The 15526-nt window shown below is 38.4% G+C and overlaps 1 protein-coding gene across 2 annotated transcripts in view; it reads right to left on the reverse strand.

Annotated features, from left to right (window-relative positions):
- Positions 1-15526, reverse strand: part of LOC150075058 (mitochondrial uncoupling protein 4-like) — a 308741-nt gene that overhangs the window by 220270 nt on the left and 72945 nt on the right. The gene's annotated exons all lie outside the window — the stretch shown is intronic.

A 15526-nucleotide genomic window follows, 5' to 3' on the forward strand; every position in this document is an offset into this window, starting at 1 on the left:
CACCATCCATAATGGACTATACCACACAGCTTGCAGTATAAAAAGCTGAACAGCTTCGCACACTATAGCAGTGATAAACTGCATCTTGTCATGCAAGTCAAAGTGATCAGGTAGCAGTTATTGGATGTAGTAAAGATATCACAGAGTTTCAAAAAGACAAGATTGTGAAAGCTCATGCAGTGGGTGCATCCATATCGGAAATGGCACATCTTGTTGGGTGCTCACAGTCCACTGGTTTAGGTGTATAAAAAATGGTATCAAACCACATCCTGCAGACAGATCTGTAAAGGATTAGTGATCTGTACAGTTCTGTAAAGGATTAGAGGATTAGGATGACTGAAGAGTGCAGCACATTGTAGAGGTTCAATGGCAGGTCACTGTATAACAGTTGATATTGCAATACATTATGGGGAATGCAAGAATAATATCCCAAATTACGATGCACCCCACACACACACACACACACACACACACACACACACACACACACACACACACACACACACACACACACAGCGTCCAATGGCAGACAATGCAAGAGACACCACCTCCTCACCATTCATCATCATTGATGGCGAATGCTATGGTGTCAACAACATACTGATTGGACACTGGAGGACTGGAAACAAGGGTGTTGGTAAGGTAAGTCCAAATAATTGGTGCAATGCCAATAGATGCCTTTGTGTGTGTGGCGCAAGCAACACGAGTCCATGGACCAATCATGCACGGTGCCCACTATACAGGCAGGTGTTTGTTGCCTAATATGATTTGGTGGCAAGATCTAGGATCCCTGGTGTGTGTGTGTGTGTGTGTGTGTGTGTGTGTGTGTGTGTGTGTGTGTGTGTGTGTGTGTGTGTGTGTGTGTGTGTGTGTGTGTGTGTGTGTGTGTGGATCAACATTTCATTGGTGAGGTAGTAGTAGTAGTGGCATGTGATGCAAGAAAGCATGTGTATGAGCTTATGCAGCATCAGCCAAAAAAAAAAAATAATAAAAAATAACACCATTCCCTCCAAATGCCTGTCCAGTTCCTCCTTAAATTTATTCAACCTATCAACTTCCACGACAGATGGAAGTTTCTTCCAGCAATTAACCACCCGCTGGCTAAAGGCAAATTTCCGCACATCTATTCTACATCTGTCTTTTCTTAATTTGAATTTATGCCCCCTCCTTAGGTTCACTGTATAACAGTTGATACAAGTGGAAGGATCCCATCAGAATTCAGCGTGCTCAACCCATTCAAGGCCTTATACACCTCAATCAGATCACCGCACAGGTGCCTAGTCTCCAGCCACTGCACTTTGCAGAACTTAAGTCTCTCTCTTGGTAAGAGGATCCCTTCATTCCCCTCACCAATCTTGTTGCCCTTCTCTGTACACGCTCAAGTAAATCTACATCTTTCCTAAAATGAGGAATCCAGACTTGTACGCAGTACTCAAGGCGTGGCCTGACCATTGCCTTATACAGAGGGATAATCACCTCCTTTTCCCTGCTAGCAAAATTCCTATATATCATTGACAAAACCCCATGACCTGGCCTGGCAGCTTGTCTGCATTGCTCAGAAAACTTCATATCTGGCTGCACAATTACTCCCAGGTCTTTTTCATTTTCTACCACTTTAAGTGTAGTACCACACAGTTGGTACGTTTCTCTGGGGTTACTTCTACCCATATGCAGTACTTTGCATTTGTCAAGGTTAAACTTCAGTTGCCACTTCTTAACCCATCTGCCCAAATTATCTACATCCTGTTGCCATTGTTGTCATTAACAACCCTGCTTACCTTTGTATCATCTGCAAACTTCGACATTAAGCCTGATATACCTTCATTAATATCATCGATAAATATACAAAACAACAGTGGACCCAACATCGAACCCTCTGGGACTCCACTAATAACATTAGTCCACGAAGAGCAGCACCCATTGATTACCACCCTCTGTCTTCTCCCACTTAACCATTCTATTATCCATTGTAGCAACTTACCCTTAATACCATTCTGCTCCAATTTGTACAATAGGCTTTTAGCATTAGCATTAGTAGAGGCATATGATGCAAGAAAACAAGCTTATTCAGCATCAGCCAAAAAAAAAAAAAAAAAAAAACACACACCACTCCCATTTCACCCCTCCGTTCGCTCGAAATACCTGTCCAGTTGAGCCTTAAATTTGTTTAGGCTATCAACTTCAACAACAAGTGATGGAAGTCAGTTCCACCAACCAACCACCCGCTGGCCAAAGGCAAATTTCGGCACATCTATCTGACATCCGTCCTTCCTCAATTTGAATTTATGCCCTCTGAGCTGATTATTCTGAGCAAGATGAAGAATCCCATTGGCATTGAGCATGCTCAAACCATTCAAAGCCTTATACACCTCTATTAGATCACCTCGCCGGTGCCTAGTCGCCAAACTCTGTAATTTGCAAAACTTAAGCCTTTCTTCGTAAGAGCAACCCTTTGTTCCATTCATTAACCTTGTTGCCCTTCTCTGTACCCGTTCCAGCAGCTCTACATCCTTCTTGAAATGAGGCCTACAGACCTGTATACAGTACTCAAGATGTGGTCTAACCATTGCCTTATACAAGGGAATAATCACCTCCTTATCCCTGCTAGAAAAATTCCTGTATATCATTGACAAGACACCATGAGCTACTCTTGCAGCTCGTCTGCACTGCTCAGAGAACTTCATATCTGCCTGCACAATTACCCCCAGGTCCTTTTCATTCTCCACCACTGTCAGTGTAGTACCGCAGAGTTGATACGTTGCTCTGGGGTTACTGTTTCCCATATGTAGTACTTTACATTTGTCAATGTTAAACTTCATTTGCCACCTCTCAGCCCATCTGTTCAACCTTTCCAGATCTTGTTGCAGCAGCATAGCATCAGTGGTGTCCTTAACAACCCTGCCAACCTTTGTATTGTCTGCAAACTTGGACATTAAGCTTGATATCTCATCATCAATATCATTCATAAACACCAAAAACAACAACGGACCCAACACTGAACCCTGAGGAACTCCACTAATAACATTAGTCCACGTTCAGCAGTGTCCATTGATTACCACTCTCTGTCTTCTGCCACTCAACCATCCCCTTATCCATAGCAGCAATTTGCCTCCAATGCCACACTGCTCCAATTTGTGCAGCAGTCTTCCATGTGCAACAGTATCAAAAGCCTTTCTAAGATCCAAATATATAATATCAAAGTTATTCCCTGCATCCAGTTCTTTTGTGACTACATCATAGTATCCAATCAAATTGGTCAGGCAAGACCTGCCCTTAACAAAACCATGCTGCGTCTGAGCTATTACTGAATTCTTGTCTAGATGATCCTGCAGTGCTTCTTTAACCAGTGCCTCCATTAATTTACCTGGAATAGAAGTTAAACTAACAGGTCTATAATTACTTGTGTCAGCCTTTGATCCTCCTTTGTGAATTGGGGTTACATTTGCACATCTCCAGTCTATGGGTACCTCCCCTGAGTCCAAAGACGCTCTCATAATTATGGCTAGGGGTTTGCTTACTTCCTTTGCTGCCTCCTTTAATATAACTGGATAGATCCCATCCACCCCAGGTGCCTTTTTTATGTTTATCCTCAACAATCTCTCCTCCACTTTCCTCTCAGTTATTACAAAATCATCCAGCTCACTGCCAATGTTTACTTTACCTACATCATTTTCCTTCCTGAATAACTCCTCATGCGTGAATGTAGATGCAAAATACTCGTTTAGATTGTTAGCCACCTGAGCAGGATCCTCAACTGTTGAACCATCAATATCCAGTGGACCAATCTGATTCATCCCTTTCCTTCTTGAGTTTAAATAGGTAAAGAACTCTTTTCTGTTTTTCTTTGCATCCTTTGCCAAGGATTTTTCGTAGTCTGCCTTTGCCTGCCTAATCTCCTTTGTGACTTGGTTACAGACCAACTTATATCTATCATAGGCTTCCATGTCACCCATTAATTTGTATGTATCCCATGCATTTTTCTTCTCTGCCACATGTCTCATTAGTTCATCTGACAACCATTTAGGCCTAAACCTTGAACAATATTTCTTAGTTGGTATGTAACAGTGCGCAACAGTGTCAAAAGCTTTCCTGAAATCCAAATATATGATATCAAAATTATTTTTTGCATCCAGTTTCCAGTTCCTTTGTAACCACATCATAATATCCTATCAAATTTGTCAGACAAAACTTTCCCTTAAAAAACCCATGCTGTGTCTGAATTATTGCTGCAGTCTTGTCTAGATGATCCTGCAATGCATCTTTAACCAGTGACTCCATTTTACCCGGAACAGAAGTTAAGCTAACTGGCCTGTAATTACTCTTATCACCCTTCAATCCCCCTTTGTGAATTGGGGATACATTTGCACATCTCCAGTCCGTGGGAACCTCTTCTGAGTCCAAGGATGCTCTCATAATTATGGCTAAGGGTTTGCTTAGTTGCTTTGCCGCCTCCTTTAATATAACTGGATAGATCCCATCCTCCATTTTGGGAGGGATGGTGATTTGATTGAGCGTGTGCAGAGTGTGGCAACGGGATTGGTGGGAGGGAATGAAGGGGTCCTCTTGCCATGGGAGGCTTGGGTTCTGCAGGTTACAGTGGCTGGAGACTGGGCACCTGCGCGGTGGTCTGATTGAGGTGTGTAGGGCCTTGAATGGGTTGAGCACGCGGAATTCTGATGGGATCCTTCCACTTGTTCAGATTACGAATCTAAGGGGGCATAAATTCAAATTAAGAAAAGACATATGTAGAATAGATGTGCGGAAATTTGCCTTTAGCCAGCAGGTGGTTAATTGCTGGAACAAACTTCCATCTGTCGTTGTGGAAGTTGATAGGTTGAATAAATTTAAGGAGGAACTGGACAGGCATTTGGAGGGAATGGTGTGATTTTTTTTTTTTTTTTTGGCTGATGCTGCATAAGCTCATACACTTGCTTTCTTGCATCACATGCCACTGCTACTACTACTACCCCAGGTGCTTTTCTTATGTTTAAATTCAACAATTTCTCCTCCACTTTGCACTCAGTTATTACAAAATCATTAAGTATCCTGCTACAATTTAATAACCTTCTGCCATTTTCAAACCTTAATAATTCCTCATGTGTGAATGTAGATGCAAAATACTCATTCAGTTTGTTTGCTATCTGAGAAGGATCATCAACAGTCGAACCATCGATGTCAAATGGACCAATCAGATTCATCCCCTTCCTTTTAGAGTTTATATAAGTAAATAAATCCTTGCTGTTTTTCTTAGCATCTTTTCCCAAGGATTTCTCGTAATCTGCCTTCGCCTGTCTAAACTTCTTTGTGACCTGATTACAGACTAGCTTATATCTGCCATAGGCTTCTGAGTCGCTTGATAATTTATATTCATCCCATGCATTTTTCTTCTCTGTTACGAGTCTCATTAGTTTATTTGATAACCATTTAGGCCTAAACCTTGAACAATATTTCTTAATAGGTATGAAATACGTAGTTATAATAGATTAGGTATAATAGATAATAGACAAGGAATTAATAGTTCCGCTATTAATTCCTTGAATGCTTCCCACTTAGAATTTACTGTTGATAACATCATCAGTTTATCCCACTGTACAGAATTTAAAAACTTTCTGAGACCATTGCACTCCCCTTTACAGAAGCAAAAACCCTTTCCTTTACCCCTGATGGTAATTATATCTTTAAGTAAATCCCATATCAGAACACTGTGATCACTGCCACCTAGTGGTTCCTTTATCTGCAAATTCTTAATACACAAATGATCACTGCTGATAACCAGATCAAGAGTATTACTCTCTCTGGTTGCCTCTCGAACATGCTGCTGCAGAAAACAATCATCCAATAAATCCACAAAAGTCTGACTAGTGTGTGAGTGACCAACCCACAAGTTCCAGTCAATATATGGGAAGTTAAAATCCCCCATTATAAGACATTCTGATTTACTGGCCCACTCTATTTCTCTGTATAATTGTTCATAGTACTCAATCGAGTCATTAGGCCTATAACACACTCCTACTCTTATTTTTGCTTTCGCAGTGCTTATGTCACAAACTGACTCAACAGTGCACTGTTCATCTATATCAACTGGGTGCACTTCTTTTGATTTTATATTTTTCTTAATTAACAGCATAACATCCCCTCCCTTTCTATCCTTTCTGTACACATTGTACTCCCCAAATTCCAGTTCTGCATTCCTTATATCTGTGTGATACCACGTCTCTGCTATCCCAACAATATTCACCTTTGATGTCTTGACCAACACTTGAAATTCATCAAATTTATTTACTATACTTCTAGCATTGGTATACAGGCAAGCATACATGCTCCTATTCCTATTCCTAGTTACCCTAACACATCCCATATACACACCTATTTCAGGATGACTGCCATCCATCCCTGAAACCCGCAAACACCCCTCGCTCCAGGTCGCTACTTATTCTAATAGAAGTTGTGCAAGAATCACCTTCACCTCTGCCTACGGCTACTGTTAAACTATTAGTCCTTGTATCCCACCAAGCTATCAGTTTTCCGACCCACCTAACACTGCCTCGATAGCATCAGCAAATATTCTTGCACCTTTTCTATTTAAGTGTATCCCATCCCTGTAGAAGCAGTCTCTCCTGTTAACAAGTACAGACCAGGCTGAAAAAAATTCTATCCTTTGAGCCTTGCACAATCTTTCCAGGGCCGAATTGATCGACAAGGCTCTCATCTTAGAAAGTGTTTGCAGAATTGCAGACACTTTCAAATTCAACCCTAATTCTCGGCTTTTGTTCAACAGTGACCTGTACTTGTTAAGCCAGGTTTACTGGCTGCTCTCAGGTGATCATGTGCACTCTGCCACATTGCATTTTTTCCTGGACAAAAATGGGATTTTTCAAGATGACAGTGTGCCGTGTCATTTATTTCGGCAGTGTGCAAAATTGGTTTGAGGAACACAGTGAAGTTATCACCCATCTTTGATTAGCTTCCAAATTCGCCAAACCTCAATCTAATTGAACACACCTATGGGATCTTTTGGAATGGGAAGTAAGGAGTATGGACACACCAGTTGTCATCTATTCCGACATTGTGGAAAGCCTTGCAAGCAGTATATGGCTGTAGATCCATACAGACATCTAGTGGAGTCAATGCCAGGCAAATAGCAGCCGTAATCAATGCAAACAGTGGCCCAACACAATATTAGTTAGGCAGTCACAATTCAGTAATCACTCCGTTTTTTTTTTTTTTTTTTTTTCTGAGCAGTACATTTCACGTTTAACAGGTAAAGAGAAAACAAGCAACATTTTATATCTTTTTTCCACATGCACACTGATAGTTGTCATGTACTCTAACAGAGCAAACATGACTAGAATTTGATCAATGCTACTGTCAAATAATGTGTTTTGTACCTGATATAAAACAAGTACACATAAACACACACACACACCCAATGACCATTTTCCCCAAAAGTGTGCAAATGATACAAAGGTTGGTTGGCAGGGTTGTTAATGAACACTACTGCACAACAGGATCTAGAAAAGTTGAGCAGATGGGCTGGGAGGTGGCAAGTGAAGTTTAACATTGACAAATGTAAAGTACTACATATGGGTAGCAGTAACCGCAGAGTAACTGTGTGGTACTACATTCAGGGTGGTGAGGATGAAAAAGATCTGGAGGTAACTGTGCAGTCAGATATAAAGTTTTTTGAGCAGTGCAGATAGTCTGCAAGAATAGCTCATGGTGTCCAGTCAAATGATATAAAGGAATTTTTCTACAAGGGATAAGGAGGTGAATATCCCCTTGTATAAGGCAATGGTCAGGCCACACCTTGCGTTCTGTCTGGAGGACTCGCTTTAGGAAGGATGTAGTGCTGCTCAAACGAATACAGAGAAGGGCAAAGAGATTGGTAAATGGAACGACGGGTTCCAAAGGGTTCTTACAAAGAAAGACAAGTTCTGCAGATTGCAGTGTCTACAGACTTGGCACCTGCGAGGTGATCTGAGTGAGATGTGTAAGGCCTTGAATGGTTTAAGACAGTTTGAATGCCGATGGGATTCTTCCTCTTGCCCAGATTAGTCACCAGAGGGGACATAAATTCAAATTGAGGAAAGATAGTTGTAGAATAAATGTGTGGAAATTTGCCTTTAGCCAGCAGGTGGTTAATTGCAGGAACAAACTTCCATCTGAAGTTGTAAAAGTTGACAGCTTAAATAAATTCAAGGCAGAACTAGGTAAACATCTGGAGTTAATGGATGGGTGAAATGGGAAGTTTCTTTGATGTTAAAAACGTTTTTACTGGCATTATTTTGAAAAAAGCGTTATGTTAGCTAGAAGATTAGTGCACAACTTCTATTAGAATAAGAAGCGACCTGGAGCGAGGGGTGTTGGGGGTTTCAGGGATGGATGGCAGTCATCATGGAATAGTTGGGTATATGGGATGTGTTAGGGTAACAAGGAATAGGCATAGGAGCATGTATGCTTGCATGTATACCAATGCTAGAAGTATAGTAAATAAATTTGATGAATTTGAAGTGTTGGTCAAGACATCAAAGGCGGATATTGTTGGGATAGCAGAGACGTGGTGTCACAAAGATATAAGGAATGCAGAACTGGAATTTGGGGAGTACAATGTGTACAGAAAGGATAGACAGGACAGAAAGGGAGGGGGTGTTATGCTGTTAATTAAGAAAAACATAAAATCAAAGGAAGTGCACCCAGTTAATATAGATGAACAGTGCTCTGTTGAGTCAGTTTGGTGTGAGATAAGCACTGCGAAAGGAAAAGTGACCAACCCACAAGTTCCAGTCAATATCTGGGAAGTTAAAATCCCCCATTATAAGACATTCTGATTTACTGGCCCACTCTATTTCTCTGTACAATTGTTCATTGTACTCATTCAAGTCATTACGACTATAACGAGTAATTAACCATTTAGGCCTAAACCTTGAACGATATTTCTTAATCAGTATATAAAGTCTAGTAGCTTCCACGATTAATTCTTTGAATGCTTCCCACTTAGAATTTACTGTTTGTAACATCGTCAGTTGATCCCACTGTACAGAACTTAAAATCATCACGAAACCTGATGCGCATACATTGTACTTGTTACCTGCAGTGACACAACAAGTACAATTGAGAATTGATGCATTACATTATACCATTATATCAGTATAATGATTAATACGTGAGTGACTGTGTCAAAATCTACAGCCCAGCATTCAAAGGAATATCACGAAAGAAAGAAAGGGAAGTAGAACAGAAATGTGAAACCAGATGAAATTCAACAAGAGCGTTTCGTTATGCCTGGGAATTCTCAAGCTGCACCCAAAAAAACTCGAGCTGAAATAATGAAAGAATATTGTGAACAGAAGAAAAGGAAATTAGAAATTCAAACTATTCTGAATAATAATGAAATTCAACCACAGAGTTCTACTATGGCTGATACTTACCAGGAATCTAAAACTCCAACAGAATGAATGAAGGAATATCGTGCATGAAAAAAAGCAAAATTATAAATGACTAATAAAGAGATTCCTGACTACATCCCTATAGTGTCTACATGAGCTGACAGTGTGTTTGAAAACTAGTATACAAAAACCCATTTGGATCTAGTTGTAATGTTTGTGATCGTTTATGGTTTCAATTAGATTTGAAACCATTTCCAACAACTTCATATGAATTACTTCAAAATGAATTTTATTTACAAGAAGTGAGTACTTTCACAACGTGTAATACATGTCGTACTTCATTAAAAGAGGGACGGATGCCAACTATGGCCACGTCAAATGGATTTATATATACTACTCATTTGCTACCACTGGATGTTGTAACTGAGTGTTTGATATCACCATGATTACCCTTTATGCAAATTCATTGTTTACATTATGAACAAGGACAATATGGGATCGTTGGACAAGTAATAAATGTACCAGTTAACGTAAATACAATGGTTCATCAATTACATAGAGAATTAGATGATGATTATGCCATTAATGTACATATAAAACGAAGACTCATACATAAATCATCATATCTACAAGGATGTGTGCAGAAGAAAATAGTGAAAATATGGTTACGATATTTGATAAATTCACCTTTGTATAAATTCTACGACATAAAAGTGAGTGACGATTTCTTGGGGACAAATGATGATAGTGAACAGGAATATTCAGATGAAATTGTGGAACCTATCAACAATGATCATGAACTTGTAAATTCAACAACAAACATTATTATGGTCTGAAGATAAATATTTATGTATAGCACTGGGTCAGAAATTATATCCAACAAGTTTCATATTTGATATACATGCAGACTATATATTTCAGACATGCAAGAAAATTTAAAAATGGATTGAAAATGACTCCCTTTATGATGGCATTGAGTGAAATTCGTAGATCTAATCATCATGGATTAACTCCCCAACAATTGCTATATATGGCAATGAAAATTATGCGAATGTGTACCGCAGAAAATTTGTAAACTGCATTTAAATTGGTAGGAATAACAGCTAACATTATTCATTCAATATTAGAATCAAAAGAATTTATAAACAAGTCATTAGAGTCTAATTGGTCTTTCTAAAATCAATTCCCAATTCAGCATATTATTGGAGTCAATGTAAACAAGATGTGTTTGCCATGATTCGTCAATTAGGAAAACCTACAATGTTCTTGACATTGAGTGCATGTGAACCAATATGGCCCGTATTACTATGTATGTTATACAAATTCAGATATAAATGAGAAATTACATCTAATGGAGTTATGCATCTACCTTATGTGGAAAGAGCTACATTAATAAATGAAGACCCCGTAACGTGCGCCATACTTTAATAAAATCGTTGAGAGTATATTCAAAATTTTAAAATTGAAAACCTATAGTCGTTTTGGGAAATATTATGTTGTGAATTTCTTTAAACACATTGAATTTCAACATCTGGAATTCTGTGGAGATGAGTTCACAAGAGGCAGCTTGGTATTTATTATGATACCCAATGTCCGTGTCTTCAAGAATGATTGTAGGAAAACTACAATTTAATGAAATTCAATGTCAAGAACATTGTAGGTTTTCCTACAATGTTCTTGACATTGAGTGCATGTTTGTTGTTGTTTGTTATTTGGAGCATTTGCAACTAAGGCCATATTGCTCCGGGATATGCGGTGGTCATTCCCTGACCTTTCCACATCCTCCGTATTTGGTGGTCATGGGCTTGAACCCCAGTCTAATCAAGAAGTGTGCTATGCATTGCTGCTCCTGCCCACCCGGCTATGGAGGTGCTGTTGAGTGCATGTGAACCAACATGGCCCGTATTACTATGTATGTTATACAAATTCAGATATAAATGAGAAATTGCATCTAATGTAGTTATGCATCTACCTTATGTGGAAAGAGCTACATTAATAAATGAAAACCCCATAACATGTGCCATACTTTAATAAAATTGTTAAGAGTATATTCAAAATTTTAAAATTGAAAACCTATAGTCGTTTTGGGAAATATTATGTTGTGAATTTCTTTAAACGCATTGAATTTCAACATCGAGTAAGTCCACATGCACATATGTTATCATTGATGAACAATGCAGCACATGTAGTTGAATATGTGAATAAAATTAACAGAGGAATAAGCAACCTGCAAAGGAAAATTATGGAGCTACAAGAAGAATATCGTGACATGGATATAACTGATCTAACATGAGCATTAAGTGTAGATGTATTGAATTCTGTTTAGTGTTTCGAGCATTTAGTGTAGATGTATTGAATTCTGTTTAGTGTTTCGAGCATTTAGTGTCGATGTATTGAATTCTGTTTAGTGTTTCGAGCATAAATTTAGTGTAGATGTATTGAATTCTGTTTAGTGTTTCGAGCATTTAGTGTAGATGTATTGAATTCTGTTTAGTGTTTCGAGCATTTAGTGTAGATGTATTGAATTCTATGGAGATGAGTTCACAAGAGGCAGCTTGGTATTTATTACGATACCCAATGTCCATGTCTTCAAGAACGATTGAATATGTGCCAATGGTATGGCCACACGAGCATCAGAAATTACGTAAATCAAAAGCTGAATTGTATGAACAACAAGGTGATAGTGAGTCTTTGGATATATATGGAAAGATAGTATTTTTAATAAATATGAAAAATGAGGCAAAACATTAAAAGATATAACTCTTGCACAATTTACTGCTCATTATCGAAAAGTAAATGGGGGATGGGTGAAAAGACAATTTCCTAAAATAATTCTGTATTAGAATTATAATACAACATGTCTTCGTGAACATATACGCGAAATGGTAACTTTACACATACCATTTATCAATAAGGAGAATGAATTTTGAAAAAAATAAATATTTTTAACTTTATGAAACCAACAAAAAGATAATTACCTTGAGAAGAACAGAGTTCAAATCTAATACTGATATTGAAAATATGCCAGCAATTTGCAGGCAATTTTGTATTGAACTTGATGAGAATGATGAAAATGGAGCAGTGGAAAAAAATGAAGAATTTCTTAAATCAAAAGAAATTGTTGATGATTTCTTTACCAACAAAAAAACTATTGATGAGGAGATGAGAACGGCGATGATGGATAAATTATCATCTGTCGTTTGATGAGTAGTATTAATAAAGAACAATGCGCATTATTACTTGAAGCTATCTATCATCAAATTGATAATCAGATACATGAACCAATACAAGTATTTCTCACTGGACCTGCTGTGTGTGGAAAGACAGTTACTCTTAAATTATTGATGGAAACGTATAATTGCTTTTACAAAGGGTACTAGGAAAGTTTTGCAATACAGCTTTGTTTATTTAATTTTTTCAAAGTAATTTCCTCTACATTCAATACACCTCTCCATCCTCCGAAACCAATCTTTAAACCAGTTCTGCCAAGTTTCACTAGGGAGTAAAGCACACTCGTTGTCCCAAGCCCGTAGAAGGTCCTCATCACTGGAAAACCGCCTCCCTTTTAGCTTCATTTTCACATGCGGGAACAGTGCAAAGTCGCAGGGAGCAAGGTCTGGACTGTAGGGAGGGTGCTCGAGAAGTTTCAGTCCTGTCGTGGTCAAATATTCGGTGCAGGCTTTGGCGCGGTGAGCTGGAGCATTTTCGTGATGGAGGTACCAGGTGTCCATTCTTGACTTTGGCCGCAGGTTCTTCATAGATCCAATGACTTTAGGCAAGCATTGTTCAGTATACCACTTAGCTGTGACTGTCTTCTGCGTGTCCAAAACGACACGTTCCACAATTCCACTCGATTTGAAAAATACAGCTATCATTTTCTTCTTTACAGATCGGGATTTTCTGACAATTACGAGTGTGTTGTCATCATCAAAGACCCAAACTTTGTTTTGAGCCTTAGTCGGCAGATCGTAATAGTACAGCCAAGTCTCGTCACCTGTCATGATGTTGTTCACATACCGAGATTGTCCCTTATCAAACTTTTTTAACATCTCCCGGCACCAAGTCACACGTCGTGTCATCTGCTCTTCAGTCAGTTGATGCGGCACCCAGAGAGAACAAAGTTTCTTCACGTGCAAATGATCTTGCAGAATCGAACGAATTGCTGGTGCATTTAGGCCCAAAGTATCCTCTATCTGTTGGTAGGTCACTCGCCTGTTTTCGTCAAGCATTTTCCTCACAGCCGTAAAGTTTTCCACCGTAACTGACGTTGGTGGCCTTCCCGGCCTCTCAGAATCCTCCAGAGTGAAATTTCCCCTTTGGAATTCTCTATACCACCTGAATATCGTTGTACGATGTGGACAATCATCATCTAGTGCAAGAGTCATTTCTTCTAAGCACTGGTCTATGGTTAAACCACGCACGAAATTATACCGCAAAACTGTCCTTATCTCATTTCGTGACCACGATGCCACTGCAAGCACTTTACACTCTCACTACTAATGAATAACTGAGCCCATCGACTTGGCACGGCGGCTACTATGCACGTATGAACATGTCTCAACATGCAGCAACAAGCAGCTTCCTGTGATTCATTGTTGCGTCATATTGCAAAACTTCCCTAGTACCCTTTGTATAATGTATCAAATATTCATAATGCATATATTACTTTTGCCTCCACGGGCAATGCTGCTGTGGCAATCAATGGTACAAAAGTTCATTCTGCTTTCCATATGTCTATCAAAAAATCTTGAACTTAGTAATGAAATTCTTCAATAATATAGAACTGCATTTCAACATGCACATACTGTTATAATCGATGAAGTTAGTATGATTAGTGCAGAACTATTATCAATTATAGATATGCGTTTAAAGCAGATAACTAGTGTCATGAAATACTATTTGGAGTTATGAACATATACTTCATTGGTGATTTAAGGCAATTGCCTCCAGTGCGTGCTACACTTATATATAAATGCTTGAAGAACTCATTGATTGTTCCAGAATTATGGCATTTTACTAAAATTTCATGAATTAGTACAAGTTGTTCAACAGTCCAATAGTACATTTTCTAAAATTCTTACAAAAATAGGCAACGGAGAAGTGTTATTACCAGATGAACTTAAAATTATAGAATCGAGATTTGTTACAAAAGAAGATGCTACTAATTTATGTCCGCAAGGGATTCGACTATTTTTAAGAAATAGTGATATAAATTCCTATAATATAAATGCTTTAGTTGCAGATGAAACCAATGAAATAGTTGCACAAGATTTATACCACGGATATCATTCTAAAGAACAATTAGCAAGTACGCAAAATTAAATTCATAAAATGTCAGAGACTGAAACTGCAGGACTTCCATACATTCTACCATTATTGAAAGGAGAACCGTACATGATTACTACAAATATAGATGTGGTCGATGGATTGGTAGATAGTGCAATCAGTACTTAAGTAAATTTTGAATTTGAGGACGATGAAACAGTTAAACAAATATTGATGAAATTTCCTGAGTCAAAAATAGGACATAACCTTCAGTCTCATTATAAACAATATGTGAAGGATAAACATGTACCTATTATAAAATGATCAACTATGATTCCATTCAAGAACAATAGGAAATTAACATGGAGACATACACAATTTCCTTTTTAATATGTGCTTGTTCTTTGACTATACATAAATCTCAAGGAGGGACCTTTGACAAAGCTGTATATAATTGTGAGAAAGATCATCAACAGCAACTTGTATACGTGGCATTATCTCAAGTGACCTCATTGCAAGGTTTATATATTACAAATCCCCACTACGATTTCACTACAGCAAAGCTACTAGTAATATAGAACTTCGTGCTGAACTAGATCATTTGAAAAATAATAAGCTACCATCTCTACAAGATGGACTGCAAGATTTCATACAAAGTGGTATATCTATATCATCAATGAATGTACAAAATTTACGGGCCCATATTCGAGATATCGAAAAGGACACAATCTTACAGCAATCCAAAATATTGATATTAAGTGAAACGTGGTTGGATAATGGTGAACATATATTACTAAACCATTCTGATGTGGGACTCAATTTAAAAGGTTGGATGTTCATAGTGGTGGTGTTGCGATATATCAATGTGAAGGTTC

Source organism: Mastigoproctus giganteus, chromosome 14 (assembly GCF_048544385.1).
Source record: "Mastigoproctus giganteus isolate SK-2022 chromosome 14, ASM4854438v1, whole genome shotgun sequence".
NCBI classification, from domain to species: Eukaryota; Metazoa; Arthropoda; class Arachnida; order Uropygi; family Thelyphonidae; genus Mastigoproctus; species Mastigoproctus giganteus.